This window comes from Hordeum vulgare, chromosome 2H (assembly GCF_904849725.1).
Source record: "Hordeum vulgare subsp. vulgare chromosome 2H, MorexV3_pseudomolecules_assembly, whole genome shotgun sequence".
Taxonomy (NCBI): domain Eukaryota; kingdom Viridiplantae; phylum Streptophyta; class Magnoliopsida; order Poales; family Poaceae; genus Hordeum; species Hordeum vulgare.
The window spans coordinates 617,990,630-618,006,564 of record NC_058519.1 but is presented as its reverse complement, the minus strand read 5'-3'; positions in this window follow the sequence as shown (position 1 = coordinate 618,006,564).

Genomic DNA, 15,935 nt, shown 5'->3' with positions numbered 1-15,935 from the left:
TAAAATTGTTTGGTTTTTTCAATTTATTTTTGAAATTCCAAAAAATACTATTTCTGTTTATTGCTACAGTAATCTTGCTGCTATAGTAAACAGCGTGCTGTTAGACGCAATGAGCGTCTAGTCCTTGCCTCAGTTTCTCTTGTTCCTAGTGATGTTAAAACCTTGGCTATTTTCTTGTTCTTAAGACTTACGTTGTAGATGGATGACGATGATTGGCAGGCTCACTCCTTACCTCCTGCTGCGTCAGGTGAGGGGATGAATATTAGACAGATGCCAGTTGGTTCAATATCCTCGCTGGTTTTTGTCTTTTGTTTGTACTCCCTTCATTCTTAAATATAAGTCTTTTTAAATATTTCTCTAGGGAATTACATAAAAATGTATATATATATATTTTAAAATGTAAATTCAGTCATTTTGTTTCGTATATAGTTTTTTAATGAAATCTTTAAAAAAGACTTATATTTAGAAACGGAAGAAGTAGTAGTTAGTTTTTGGTAGTAGTAGTTCGTTGGTTGTAAGTTGAACTTGATTTTTATTAATAGAAATCGGAAGGGGAAAGCCATTCTTTGCTAAGAAAAGTCCTTGCCTTAGTCGTGAGGCTAGTGGTTTGGATAAGTATTGTAGCCATCACCAAGGGAGTCATTTTAGGTGTTTTTTCGGGTTTCATTGTAGGCGTATCCTATTTGGCGCGCGGGTCGCTGGGTAGCGACTGTGCGCACACCCCCGCTCCCCGCTATGAAACATTTGGGCACCTTCCATTTCTGGTTTTGGAAAGGGTTTCCTTTTTTCTTCTTTTTCGTGTTTCTCCTTTCTCTTTTAATTTTCGTTTTTTTCTTTTTCTAATTTCATTTCCTTTTCCTTTTTTCTTCAAATTCACGAGCATTTTCAGAAATTCAAACATTTTTTAAAATTGGTGAATATATGTTAAAAATTCAAAATTTGTTCATCGGAATAACAAAACATTCGTTATATTAAAAAATAATGATTTTTCCAATATATTCATCGTATTCAAGAAAAATCATTGAGGTCCAAAAATCTCCTCAAACTCAAAATTTGTTCATCAAAAATCAAAAAATCTTCATTATATTCAAAATGTGTATGGAGTTAAAAAAATTTAATCAGTGAAAAAGTGTTGATAAAATTATTAAAATCTTCACGAACTAATTATTTTTAATAAACTTAAGAAAATTGTTCATTGGATATATTTTTTGTTTTTCATGTAAACAAATGTTTATAAAAATTCAAATTCATACGTCAAAAATATTTTTTATCAAATTTTAAAACATTCAAGCAAAATTCTAAAACTGTTAATTTTTAAGAATTACGAACATTTTTATGAATTCATGAACAATTGTTGTGCATTAGTGAACATTTATTGTAATTCTAAACTTGTTTTGAAATTTCGAAATTTTCTAAAGAAGCAAAAGAATATAAAATTAAAAACAGAAAAAACGAAAAAAGGCTCACAGCTGGGCCAGACCAGAGTCGCGGCTGAGGGCGTGAGGGGCTGCACGATGTCTTCCTTCCCAGCGTGTATGTTACTATATAGGAGGTCCCTACATTGTACTCCCTCCGTTTCAAACTATAAGACCTTTTAGAGATTCTACTAGGAGGCTACATACAAAGCAAAATGAGTGAATCTATACTTGTACAAATGCCCGTGCGTTGCACCAGGCTAGAAAAAAGTGCAAAACCTACTTGTTTTACCATTATGCGGCATTAATTTTAATAAAAGTCAATTATAATGTTAAATGTAAGACATCTATTTTTGGACGGAAGGAGTTTCTTTTAAAGTTTTAAAATATAATGTAATGCTTACATAAAAATTGGATTACTTTTTTAGTAATAATTATCAAATTTATTGAGTGATAATAATGTTTTGTTTTTTGAAAAAAGACCACCAGCCAATCTTTTTCCTTTCTAGAGTACACAGTACCGCAATCTAATCCTACTTTCCCTCTCAACCTACTCACGGGCCGGTGCGGCGGCCTGGCAGGCCGGGGCTGCGTGCTGGCTGGCGAAGGGAGTAGCTCCACTGGGCCGGCCCACCTTGCGGTCAACGGGTAGGATCCCGATCTGAAGCGGTCGCGCTCGGGACGACGGGAGCCAGGGCGATGCGCGGCGAGTGGGGAAGCGTCGGCGCCCGGCGCGGCTCCGGTGGCTGACAACGAGGCGGGCACGACCGGCTGAGGAGGCGCGGATGGGGTCCTCCGACCCGGACCCGGCGAGATCCAGCTCGCGATGGGGCCGACGGGGCCCCACGGGAGGCGAGCTCGGGGCAGCTCGGGGCGGTCGATCTGCCGACGGAATCCGGCCGATGGCGGCGCGGCACGACGGCGAGCTCGGAAGCTCGGCTGGGCGCGAGAGGCGCGGGATCCGGCGACTCCCGGCGGCGGGGCTCCGGCTGGCGGGGGAGGTGGAGGAGCGAGGAAGGACGCCACGACCCAGATGATGAAACTTTTTTTCACTTATTATAGGACTGCTGGTTGATTTCGAAGAAATAGAGGTTTTTTTTTGAAAAACGCCAGCGACGGACGACATAAGCACTCCGCGCTTTATTATTATAGCAAAAGGACATGTGCGTTGCAACGGGAGAAAACAATTATAGTCTCCAATAATGCTGATCATATTATGTCTTTAAATTTTTAGGACATTTCTTGAAATGCATGAACATTTTTTGAATTAGCAAACATTTTTTTCAATTGCACTAAAAAAATAACACACAAACTTTTTTTCAAAATCATGGACTCTTATTGTTTTCACCAACATTGTTCTCAAATTATGAACATTTTTCTGAATATGCGAATATTTTTATAAAAACCTTGAGCATTATTTGAATTCACAAACATTTTATATTTTCTTCAAACTTTTATTTCAAAATTCCCAGTTTTGTAAATTGCAAAAGTTTTTCAAAGTTCTAAATTATTTAAACTAAAAAATGGAACAAAAAAATGAAAATAAAAAATGAGACTAAAAACAGATTTGACCACGGAGGTCCTTGGATGAGGTTAAATAGCAACTCATATATCTCCGTTGTGGTGTTTGCGTAAGTAAGATGCGATCCTACTAGATACCCCGGTCACCACGTAAAACTTGCAACAACAAAATTAGAGGACGTCTAACTTGTTTTTGCAGGGTATGCTTGTGATGTGATATGGCCAACGATGTGATGTGATATATTGGATGTATGAGATGATCATGTTGTAATAGAAATATCGACTTGCACGTCGATGGTACGGCAACCGGCAGGAGCCATAGGGTTGTCTTTATAACTAACGTTTGTGCTTGCAGATGCGTTTACTATTTTGCTAGGACGTAGCTTTAGTAGTAATAGCATGAGTAGCACGACAACCCCGATGGCGACACGTTGATGGAGATCATGATGATGGAAATCATGGTGTGACGCCGGTGACAAGAAGATCGTGCCGGTGTTTTGGTGATGGAGATCAAGAAGCACGTGATGATGGCCATATCATGTCACTTATGAATTGCATGTGATGTTAATCCTTTTATGCACCTTATTTTGCTTAGAACGACGGTAGCATTATGAGGTGATCTCTCACTAAAATTTCAAGACGAAATTGTGTTCTCCCCGACTGTGCACCGTTGCTACAGTTCTTCGTTTCGAGACACCACGTGATGATCGGGTGTGATAGACTCAACGTTCACATACAACGGGTGCAAAACAGTTGCGCACGCGGAACACTCGGGTTAAGCTTGACGAGCCTAGCATGTGCAGACATGGCCTCGGAACACATGAGACCGAAAGGTCGAGCATGAATTGTATAGTTGATATGATTAGCATAGAGATGCTTACCACTGAAACTATTCTCGACTCACGTGATGATCGGACTTGAGATAGTGGATTTGGATCATGTACCACTCAAATGACTAGAGAGATGTACTTTTTGAGTGGGAGTTCTTAAGTAATATGATTAATTGAACTAATTGTCATGAACATAGTCTAATGGTATTTGCGAATTACGATGTAGCTTGCGCTATAGCTCTACTGTTTTTATATGTTCCTAGAGAAAATTTAGTTGAAAGTTGATAGTAGCAAACTTTGCAGACTGAGTCTGTAAAACCGAGGATTGTCCTCGTTGCTGCACAGAAGGCTTATGTCCTTAATGCACCACTCGGTGTGCTGCACCTCGAGCGTCGTCTGTGGATGCTGTGAACATCCGACATACACGTTTCTGATTACTACACAATAGTTCAGTGCAAGATACTTAATGGCTTAGAAGCAAGGCGCCGAAAACGTTGTAAAACGTCACGGAACATAAGTGATGTTCTAAAGAGATGAAATTGTGATTTCATGCTTGTGCCCTTGTTAAGAGGTACGAGACCTCCAACAAGATTCTTTGTCCACAAAGTAAAAGAGAAAAGCTCAATCGATGAGCGTGTGCTCAGATTGTTTGAGTACGACAATCACTTGAATCAAGTGGGAGTTAATCTTCCAGATGAGATGGTGATGGTTCTCCAAAAGACACTGCCACCAAGCTGTGAGAGCTTCGTGATGAACTATAACATATTGAGGATAGATACAATGATCCTTGAGCGATTCGTGATGTTTGACACTGCGAAAGTAGAAATCAAGAAGGAGCGTCAATAGTTGATGGTTTGTAAAACCACTAAGTTTCAAGAAAGGCAAGGGCTAGAAGGGATACTTCGTGAAACGGCAAAACAGTTGCTGCACTAATGAAGAGACCCAATATTAAACCCAAACCCGAGACTAAGTGCTTCCGTAATGAGGGGAACAATCACTGAAGCGGAGCAACTCAAGATACTTGGTAGATAAGATGGCTGGCAAAAGTCGAAAGAAGTGTATTTGATATACATGATGTTGATGTGTACTTTACTAGTACTCCTAGTAGCACGAGGGTATTGGATACCGGTTCAGTTGCTAAGTGATTAGTGACGCGAAATGAAAGCTACGGCATAAACGGAGACTAGCTAAAGGTGAGGTGACGATACGTGTTGGAAGTGTTTCCAAGATTGATATGATCAAACGTCGCACGCTCCCTCTATCATCGGGATTGGTGTTAAACCTAAATAATTGTTATTTCGTGCTTGCGTTAAACATGAACATGATTGGATCGTGTTTATTGCAATACGATTATTCATTTAAAGAGAATAATGGTTACTCTATTTTCTTGAATAATCACCTTCAATGGTTTATTGAATCTCGATCGTAGTGTTACACATGTTCATGATATTGGTGCCAAAAGATACGATTTGATGATGATAGTACCACTTACTTGTGGCACTGCCGCTTAAGTCATGTTAGTATAAATTGCATGAAGAGGCTCCATGCTGATGGATCTTTGTACTCACCTGATTTCGAATCACTAGTGACATGCAAATCATACCACATGAGCAAGGCCTTGTTTTCATTGAGATGAAATAAGATAGTAACTTGTTGAAAGTGATACATTTTGATGTATGCAGTCCAATGGGTGCTGAGGCACGTAGTGGATATCATTATGTTCTTACTTCACTGACGATTTGAGTAGATACAGGAGTATTTACTTAATGAATCACAAGTCTGAAATGTTGAAAAGTTCAATTCCGTTTCAGAGTGAAGTTCGTCGTAACAAGAGGATAAACTGTCTACGATATGATCATGGAAATGAATATCTGAGTTATGAGTTTTGGTACGCAGTTAAGACAATGTGGAAATTGTTTCGCAGTTCATGCCACCTGGAACATCATAGTGTGATGATGTGTCTGAACGTCATAGCCACGCACTATTTGGTATGGTGCATACTATGATGTCTCTTATCGAATTACCACTATCGTTTATGGGTTATGCATTAGAGACAACCGCACTCACTTTAAATAGGGCACCGCGTATTTCCGTTGAGATGACACAGTATAGACTAAGGTTTAGAGAAATCTAAACTGTCGTTTCTTGAAAGTTTGGGGCTTCGACACTTATGTGAAAAAGTTTCAGTCTGATAAGCTCGAACCCAAAGCGGATAAATGCATCTTCATAGGATATCCAAAACAGTTGGGTACATCTCCTATCTCAGATCCGAAAGCAAAGTGTTTGTTTCTAGAAACGGATCCTTTCTCGAGGAAAGGTTTCTCTCGAAAGAATTGAGTGGGAGGGTAGTAGAACTTGATGAGGTTATTGAACCATCACTTCAACCAGTGTGTAGCAGGGCGCGGGAAGTTTTTCCTGTGGCACCTACACCAATTGAAGTGGAAGCAGATGATGGTGATCATCAAGCATCGGATCAAGTTACTACAAGCCTCGTAGGTTGACAAGGTCGCATACTACTACAGAGTGGTACGGTAACCCTGTCTTGGAGGTCATGTTGTTGAGCAACAGTGAACCTACGAGTTATGGAGAAAGCGATGGTGGGCCCAGATTCTGACAAATGGCTGGAAGCCATGAAATCCGAGAGAGGATCCATGTATAAAACAAAGTGTAGACTTTGAAAGAACTACTTGATGGTCATAAGACTATTGAGTAAAGATGGATCTTTAAAAGAAGACAGACGATGATGGTGATAAGTCACTATTAAGAAAAGCTCGACTTGTCGCAAAGATGTTTTCGACAAGATCAAACAGTTGACTATGATGAGACTTTCTCACTCGTAGCGATGCTAAAGGTCTGTTGGAATTATGTTAGTTGTTGATGCATTATTTATGAAATATTGCACGTAGGATGTCAAAACATTGTTTTCTCGACGGTTTCCTTGAGCAAACATTGTATGTGATACAACCAGAAGGTTTTGACGATCCTAAAGATACTAACAAGTATGCAAGCTCCAGTGATCCTTCAATGGACTGGTGCAAGCATCTCGGAGTTGGAATATACACTTTGATGAGATGATCAAAGATTTTGGGTTTGTACAAGGTTTATGAGAAACTTGTATTTCCAAAGAAGTGAGTGGGAGCACTATAGAATTTCTGATAGGTATATGTGGTTGACATATTGTGGATCAGAAGTAATGTAGAATTTCTGTAAAGCATACAAGGTTGTTTGAAAGAAGTTTTCAAAGGAGTACCTGGATTACGCTACTTGAACGTTGAGCATCAAAGATCTATGGAGATAGATCGAAAGCGCTTAATAGAAGTTTCAACAAGATGCATGCCTTGACAAGTTTTTGAAAGAGTTCAAAATAGACCAGCAAAGAAGGAGTTCTTGGTTGCGTTGTGAGGTGTGAATTTGAGTAAGACTCAAAACCCGACCACGGCAGAATAAAGAGAATAGACGAAGGTCGTCTTCTATGCCTTAGCCGTAGAATCTAAAGTATGCCATCCTGTGTACCGCACCTGAAGTGTGCCTTGACTCAAAGTATGTTGAGAGGTACAGAGAGTGATCCATGATTGAATCACTAGCAGCGGTCGAAATTTATCCTTAGTAACTAATGGACTAAGGAATTTTTCTCGATTATGGAGGTGGTTAAAGAGTTCGTCGTAAAGGGTTACGTCGATGCAAGCTTTGACACTAATCCGTATAACTATGAGTAGTGAAACGGATTCGTATAGTAGAGTAGATATTTGGAGTATTTCCGAATAGCACGTAGTAGCAGCATCTATAAGATGACATAAAGATTTGTAAAGAACGCACGGATCTGAAAGTTTCAGAACCGTTGACTAAAACCTCTCTCACGAGCAAGACGTGATCAGACCCCATAACTATATGGGTGTTGGATTCGTTGGAATCACATGGTGATGTGAACTAGATTATTGACTCTAGTGCAAGTGGGAGACTGTTGGAAATATGCCCTAGAGGCAATAATAAATTAGTTATTATTATATTTCTTAGTTCATGATAATCGTTTATTATCCATGCAATAATTGTATTGATTGGAAACACAATACTTGTGTGGATACATAGACAAAACACTGTCCCTAGTAAGCCTCTAGTTGACTAGCTCGTTGATCAAAGATGGTCAAAGTTTCCTGGCCATAGGCAAGTGTTGTCACTTGATAACGGGATCACATCATTAGGAGAATCATGTGATGGACTAGACCCAAACTAATAGACGTAGCATGTTGATCGTGTCATTTTGTTGCTACTGTTTTCTGCGTGTCAAGTATTTATTCCTATGACCATGAGATCATATAACTCACTGACACCGGAGGAATGCTTTGTGTGTATCAAACGTCGCAACGTAACTGGATGACTATAAAGATGCTCTACAGGTATCTCCGAAGGTGTTAGTTGAGTTAGTATGGATCAAGACTGGGATTTGTCACTCCGTGTGACGGAGAGGTATCTCGGGGCCCACTCGGTAATACAACATCACACATAAGCCTTGCAAGCAATGTAACTTAGTGTAAGTTGCGGGATCTTGTATTACGGAACGAGTAAAGAGACTTGCCGGTAAACGAGGTTGAAATAGGTATACGGATACTGACGATCGAATCTCGGGCAAGTAACATACCGAAGGACAAAGGGAATGACATACGGGATTATACGAATCCTTGGCACTGAGGTTCAAACGATAAGATCTTCGTAGAATATGTAGGATCCAATATGGGCATCCAGGTCCCGCTATTGGATATTGACCGAGGAGTCTCTCGGGTCATGTCTACATAGTTCTCGAACCCGCAGGGTCTGCACACTTAAGGTTCGACGTTGTTTTATGCGTATTTGAGTTATATGGTTGGTTACCGAATGTTGTTCGGAGTCCCGGATGAGATCACGGACGTCACGAGGGTTTCCGGAATGGTCCGGAAACGAAGATTGATATATAGGATGACCTCATTTGGTTACCGGAAGGTTTTCGTGCATTACCGGAAAAGTTTCGGGCTCATCGGTAGTGTACCGGGAGTGCCGGGAGGGGTGCCGGGGACCATCGGGAGGGGTGTCACGCCCCAAGGGGTCTCATGGGCTATGGGAAGAGATAAACCAGCCCCTAGTGGGCTGGAATAAGTTCCCACTAAGGCCCATAAGGTTTGAGAAGGAAAAAACACAAGGTGGAAAGAGTTTCCAAGTGGGAAGGTGGAATCCTACTCCAAGTAGGATTGGAGTAGGACTCCTCCACCTCCAATTTCGGCCAAACCTTTAGGTTTTGAGGCTGCCTCCTCCCCTCCCTCCCACCTATATATACGGAGGTTTTAGGGCTGATTTGAGACGACTTTCTCACGGCTGCCCGACCACATACCTCCATAGTTTTTCCTCTAGATCGCGTTTCTGCGGAGCTCGGGCGGAGCCCTGCTGAGACAAGATCATCACCAACCTCCGGAGCGCCGTCACGCTGCCGGAGAACTCTTCTACCTCTCCGTCTCTCTTGCTGGATCAAGAAGGCCGAGATCATCGTCGAGCTGTACGTGTGCTGAACGCGGAGGTGCCGTCCGTTCGGTACTAGATCGTGGGACTGATCGCGGGATTGTTCGCGGGGCGGATCGAGGGACGTGAGGACGTTCCACTACATCAACCGCGATCTCTAATCGCTTCCGCTGTACGATCTACAAGGGTACGTAGATCGCTCATCCCCTCTCGTAGATGAACATCACCATGATAGGTCTTCGTGCGCGTAGGAAATTTTTTGTTTCCCATACGACGTTCCCCAACAGTGGCATCATGAGCTAGGTTCATGCGTAGATGTCTTCTCGAGTAGAACACAAAAGGTTTTGTGGGTGGTGATGTGCGTTTTGCTGCCCTCCTTAGTCTTTTCTTGATTCCGCGGTATTGTTGGATTGAAGCGGCTTGGACCGACATTACTCGTACGCTTACGAGAGACTGGTTTCATCGTTACGAGTAACCCCCTTTGCTCAAAGATGACTGGCAAGTGACGGTTTCTCCAACTTTAGTTGAATCGGATTTGACCACGGAGGTCCTTGGATGAGGTTAAATAGCAACTCATATATCTCCGTTGTGGTGTTTGCGTAAGTAAGATGCGATCCTACTAGATACCCCGGTCACCACGTAAAACTTGCAACAACAAAATTAGAGGACGTCTAACTTGTTTTTGCAGGGTATGCTTGTGATGTGATATGGCCAACGATGTGATGTGATATATTGGATGTATGAGATGATCATGTTGTAATAGAAATATCGACTTGCACGTCGATGGTACGGCAACCGGCAGGAGCCATAGGGTTGTCTTTATAACTAACGTTTGTGCTTGCAGATGCGTTTACTATTTTGCTAGGACGTAGCTTTAGTAGTAATAGCATGAGTAGCACGACAACCCCGATGGCGACACGTTGATGGAGATCATGATGATGGAAATCATGGTGTGACGCCGGTGACAAGAAGATCGTGCCGGTGTTTTGGTGATGGAGATCAAGAAGCACGTGATGATGGCCATATCATGTCACTTATGAATTGCATGTGATGTTAATCCTTTTATGCACCTTATTTTGCTTAGAACGACGGTAGCATTATGAGGTGATCTCTCACTAAAATTTCAAGACGAAATTGTGTTCTCCCCGACTGTGCACCGTTGCTACAGTTCTTCGTTTCGAGACACCACGTGATGATCGGGTGTGATAGACTCAACGTTCACATACAACGGGTGCAAAACAGTTGCGCACGCGGAACACTCGGGTTAAGCTTGACGAGCCTAGCATGTGCAGACATGGCCTCGGAACACATGAGACCGAAAGGTCGAGCATGAATTGTATAGTTGATATGATTAGCATAGAGATGCTTACCACTGAAACTATTCTCGACTCACGTGATGATCGGACTTGAGATAGTGGATTTGGATCATGTACCACTCAAATGACTAGAGAGATGTACTTTTTGAGTGGGAGTTCTTAAGTAATATGATTAATTGAACTAATTGTCATGAACATAGTCTAATGGTATTTGCGAATTACGATGTAGCTTGCGCTATAGCTCTACTGTTTTTATATGTTCCTAGAGAAAATTTAGTTGAAAGTTGATAGTAGCAAACTTTGCAGACTGAGTCTGTAAAACCGAGGATTGTCCTCGTTGCTGCACAGAAGGCTTATGTCCTTAATGCACCACTCGGTGTGCTGCACCTCGAGCGTCGTCTGTGGATGCTGTGAACATCCGACATACACGTTTCTGATTACTACACAATAGTTCAGTGCAAGATACTTAATGGCTTAGAAGCAAGGCGCCGAAAACGTTGTAAAACGTCACGGAACATAAGTGATGTTCTAAAGAGATGAAATTGTGATTTCATGCTTGTGCCCTTGTTAAGAGGTACGAGACCTCCAACAAGATTCTTTGTCCACAAAGTAAAAGAGAAAAGCTCAATCGATGAGCGTGTGCTCAGATTGTTTGAGTACGACAATCACTTGAATCAAGTGGGAGTTAATCTTCCAGATGAGATGGTGATGGTTCTCCAAAAGACACTGCCACCAAGCTGTGAGAGCTTCGTGATGAACTATAACATATTGAGGATAGATACAATGATCCTTGAGCGATTCGTGATGTTTGACACTGCGAAAGTAGAAATCAAGAAGGAGCGTCAATAGTTGATGGTTTGTAAAACCACTAAGTTTCAAGAAAGGCAAGGGCTAGAAGGGATACTTCGTGAAACGGCAAAACAGTTGCTGCACTAATGAAGAGACCCAATATTAAACCCAAACCCGAGACTAAGTGCTTCCGTAATGAGGGGAACAATCACTGAAGCGGAGCAACTCAAGATACTTGGTAGATAAGATGGCTGGCAAAAGTCGAAAGAAGTGTATTTGATATACATGATGTTGATGTGTACTTTACTAGTACTCCTAGTAGCACGAGGGTATTGGATACCGGTTCAGTTGCTAAGTGATTAGTGACGCGAAATGAAAGCTACGGCATAAACGGAGACTAGCTAAAGGTGAGGTGACGATACGTGTTGGAAGTGTTTCCAAGATTGATATGATCAAACGTCGCACGCTCCCTCTATCATCGGGATTGGTGTTAAACCTAAATAATTGTTATTTCGTGCTTGCGTTAAACATGAACATGATTGGATCGTGTTTATTGCAATACGATTATTCATTTAAAGAGAATAATGGTTACTCTATTTTCTTGAATAATCACCTTCAATGGTTTATTGAATCTCGATCGTAGTGTTACACATGTTCATGATATTGGTGCCAAAAGATACGATTTGATGATGATAGTACCACTTACTTGTGGCACTGCCGCTTAAGTCATGTTAGTATAAATTGCATGAAGAGGCTCCATGCTGATGGATCTTTGTACTCACCTGATTTCGAATCACTAGTGACATGCAAATCATACCACATGAGCAAGGCCTTGTTTTCATTGAGATGAAATAAGATAGTAACTTGTTGAAAGTGATACATTTTGATGTATGCAGTCCAATGGGTGCTGAGGCACGTAGTGGATATCATTATGTTCTTACTTCACTGACGATTTGAGTAGATACAGGAGTATTTACTTAATGAATCACAAGTCTGAAATGTTGAAAAGTTCAATTCCGTTTCAGAGTGAAGTTCGTCGTAACAAGAGGATAAACTGTCTACGATATGATCATGGAAATGAATATCTGAGTTATGAGTTTTGGTACGCAGTTAAGACAATGTGGAAATTGTTTCGCAGTTCATGCCACCTGGAACATCATAGTGTGATGATGTGTCTGAACGTCATAGCCACGCACTATTTGGTATGGTGCATACTATGATGTCTCTTATCGAATTACCACTATCGTTTATGGGTTATGCATTAGAGACAACCGCACTCACTTTAAATAGGGCACCGCGTATTTCCGTTGAGATGACACAGTATAGACTAAGGTTTAGAGAAATCTAAACTGTCGTTTCTTGAAAGTTTGGGGCTTCGACACTTATGTGAAAAAGTTTCAGTCTGATAAGCTCGAACCCAAAGCGGATAAATGCATCTTCATAGGATATCCAAAACAGTTGGGTACATCTCCTATCTCAGATCCGAAAGCAAAGTGTTTGTTTCTAGAAACGGATCCTTTCTCGAGGAAAGGTTTCTCTCGAAAGAATTGAGTGGGAGGGTAGTAGAACTTGATGAGGTTATTGAACCATCACTTCAACCAGTGTGTAGCAGGGCGCGGGAAGTTTTTCCTGTGGCACCTACACCAATTGAAGTGGAAGCAGATGATGGTGATCATCAAGCATCGGATCAAGTTACTACAAGCCTCGTAGGTTGACAAGGTCGCATACTACTACAGAGTGGTACGGTAACCCTGTCTTGGAGGTCATGTTGTTGAGCAACAGTGAACCTACGAGTTATGGAGAAAGCGATGGTGGGCCCAGATTCTGACAAATGGCTGGAAGCCATGAAATCCGAGAGAGGATCCATGTATAAAACAAAGTGTAGACTTTGAAAGAACTACTTGATGGTCATAAGACTATTGAGTAAAGATGGATCTTTAAAAGAAGACAGACGATGATGGTGATAAGTCACTATTAAGAAAAGCTCGACTTGTCGCAAAGATGTTTTCGACAAGATCAAACAGTTGACTATGATGAGACTTTCTCACTCGTAGCGATGCTAAAGGTCTGTTGGAATTATGTTAGTTGTTGATGCATTATTTATGAAATATTGCACGTAGGATGTCAAAACATTGTTTTCTCGACGGTTTCCTTGAGCAAACATTGTATGTGATACAACCAGAAGGTTTTGACGATCCTAAAGATACTAACAAGTATGCAAGCTCCAGTGATCCTTCAATGGACTGGTGCAAGCATCTCGGAGTTGGAATATACACTTTGATGAGATGATCAAAGATTTTGGGTTTGTACAAGGTTTATGAGAAACTTGTATTTCCAAAGAAGTGAGTGGGAGCACTATAGAATTTCTGATAGGTATATGTGGTTGACATATTGTGGATCAGAAGTAATGTAGAATTTCTGTAAAGCATACAAGGTTGTTTGAAAGAAGTTTTCAAAGGAGTACCTGGATTACGCTACTTGAACGTTGAGCATCAAAGATCTATGGAGATAGATCGAAAGCGCTTAATAGAAGTTTCAACAAGATGCATGCCTTGACAAGTTTTTGAAAGAGTTCAAAATAGACCAGCAAAGAAGGAGTTCTTGGTTGCGTTGTGAGGTGTGAATTTGAGTAAGACTCAAAACCCGACCACGGCAGAATAAAGAGAATAGACGAAGGTCGTCTTCTATGCCTTAGCCGTAGAATCTAAAGTATGCCATCCTGTGTACCGCACCTGAAGTGTGCCTTGACTCAAAGTATGTTGAGAGGTACAGAGAGTGATCCATGATTGAATCACTAGCAGCGGTCGAAATTTATCCTTAGTAACTAATGGACTAAGGAATTTTTCTCGATTATGGAGGTGGTTAAAGAGTTCGTCGTAAAGGGTTACGTCGATGCAAGCTTTGACACTAATCCGTATAACTATGAGTAGTGAAACGGATTCGTATAGTAGAGTAGATATTTGGAGTATTTCCGAATAGCACGTAGTAGCAGCATCTATAAGATGACATAAAGATTTGTAAAGAACGCACGGATCTGAAAGTTTCAGAACCGTTGACTAAAACCTCTCTCACGAGCAAGACGTGATCAGACCCCATAACTATATGGGTGTTGGATTCGTTGGAATCACATGGTGATGTGAACTAGATTATTGACTCTAGTGCAAGTGGGAGACTGTTGGAAATATGCCCTAGAGGCAATAATAAATTAGTTATTATTATATTTCTTAGTTCATGATAATCGTTTATTATCCATGCTATAATTGTATTGATTGGAAACACAATACTTGTGTGGATACATAGACAAAACACTGTCCCTAGTAAGCCTCTAGTTGACTAGCTCGTTGATCAAAGATGGTCAAAGTTTCCTGGCCATAGGCAAGTGTTGTCACTTGATAACGGGATCACATCATTAGGAGAATCATGTGATGGACTAGACCCAAACTAATAGACGTAGCATGTTGATCGTGTCATTTTGTTGCTACTGTTTTCTGCGTGTCAAGTATTTATTCCTATGACCATGAGATCATATAACTCACTGACACCGGAGGAATGCTTTGTGTGTATCAAACGTCGCAACGTAACTGGGTGACTATAAAGATGCTCTACAGGTATCTCCGAAGGTGTTAGTTGAGTTAGTATGGATCAAGACTGGGATTTGTCACTCCGTGTGACGGAGAGGTATCTCGGGGCCCACTCGGTAATACAACATCACACATAAGCCTTGCAAGCAATGTAACTTAGTGTAAGTTGCGGGATCTTGTATTACGGAACGAGTAAAGAGACTTGCCGGTAAACGAGGTTGAAATAGGTATACGGATACTGACGATCGAATCTCAGGCAAGTAACATACCGAAGGACAAAGGGAATGACATACGGGATTATACGAATCCTTGGCACTGAGGTTCAAACGATAAGATCTTCGTAGAATATGTAGGATCCAATATGGGCATCCAGGTCCCGCTATTGGATATTGACCGAGGAGTCTCTCGGGTCATGTCTACATAGTTCTCGAACCCGCAGGGTCTGCACACTTAAGGTTCGACGTTGTTTTATGCGTATTTGAGTTATATGGTTGGTTACCGAATGTTGTTCGGAGTCCCGGATGAGATCACGGACGTCACGAGGGTTTCCGGAATGGTCCGGAAACGAAGATTGATATATAGGATGACCTCATTTGGTTACCGGAAGGTTTTCGTGCATTACCGGAAAAGTTTCGGGCTCATCGGTAGTGTACCGGGAGTGCCGGGAGGGGTGCCGGGGACCATCGGGAGGGGTGTCACGCCCCAAGGGGTCTCATGGGCTATGGGAAGAGATAAACCAGCCCCTAGTGGGCTGGAATAAGTTCCCACTAAGGCCCATAAGGTTTGAGAAGGAAAAAACACAAGGTGGAAAGAGTTTCCAAGTGGGAAGGTGGAATCCTACTCCAAGTAGGATTGGAGTAGGACTCCTCCACCTCCAATTTCGGCCAAACCTTTAGGTTTTGAGGCTGCCTCCTCCCCTCCCTCCCACCTATATATACGGAGGTTTTAGGGCTGATTTGAGACGACTTTCTCACGGCTGCCCGACCACATACCTCCATA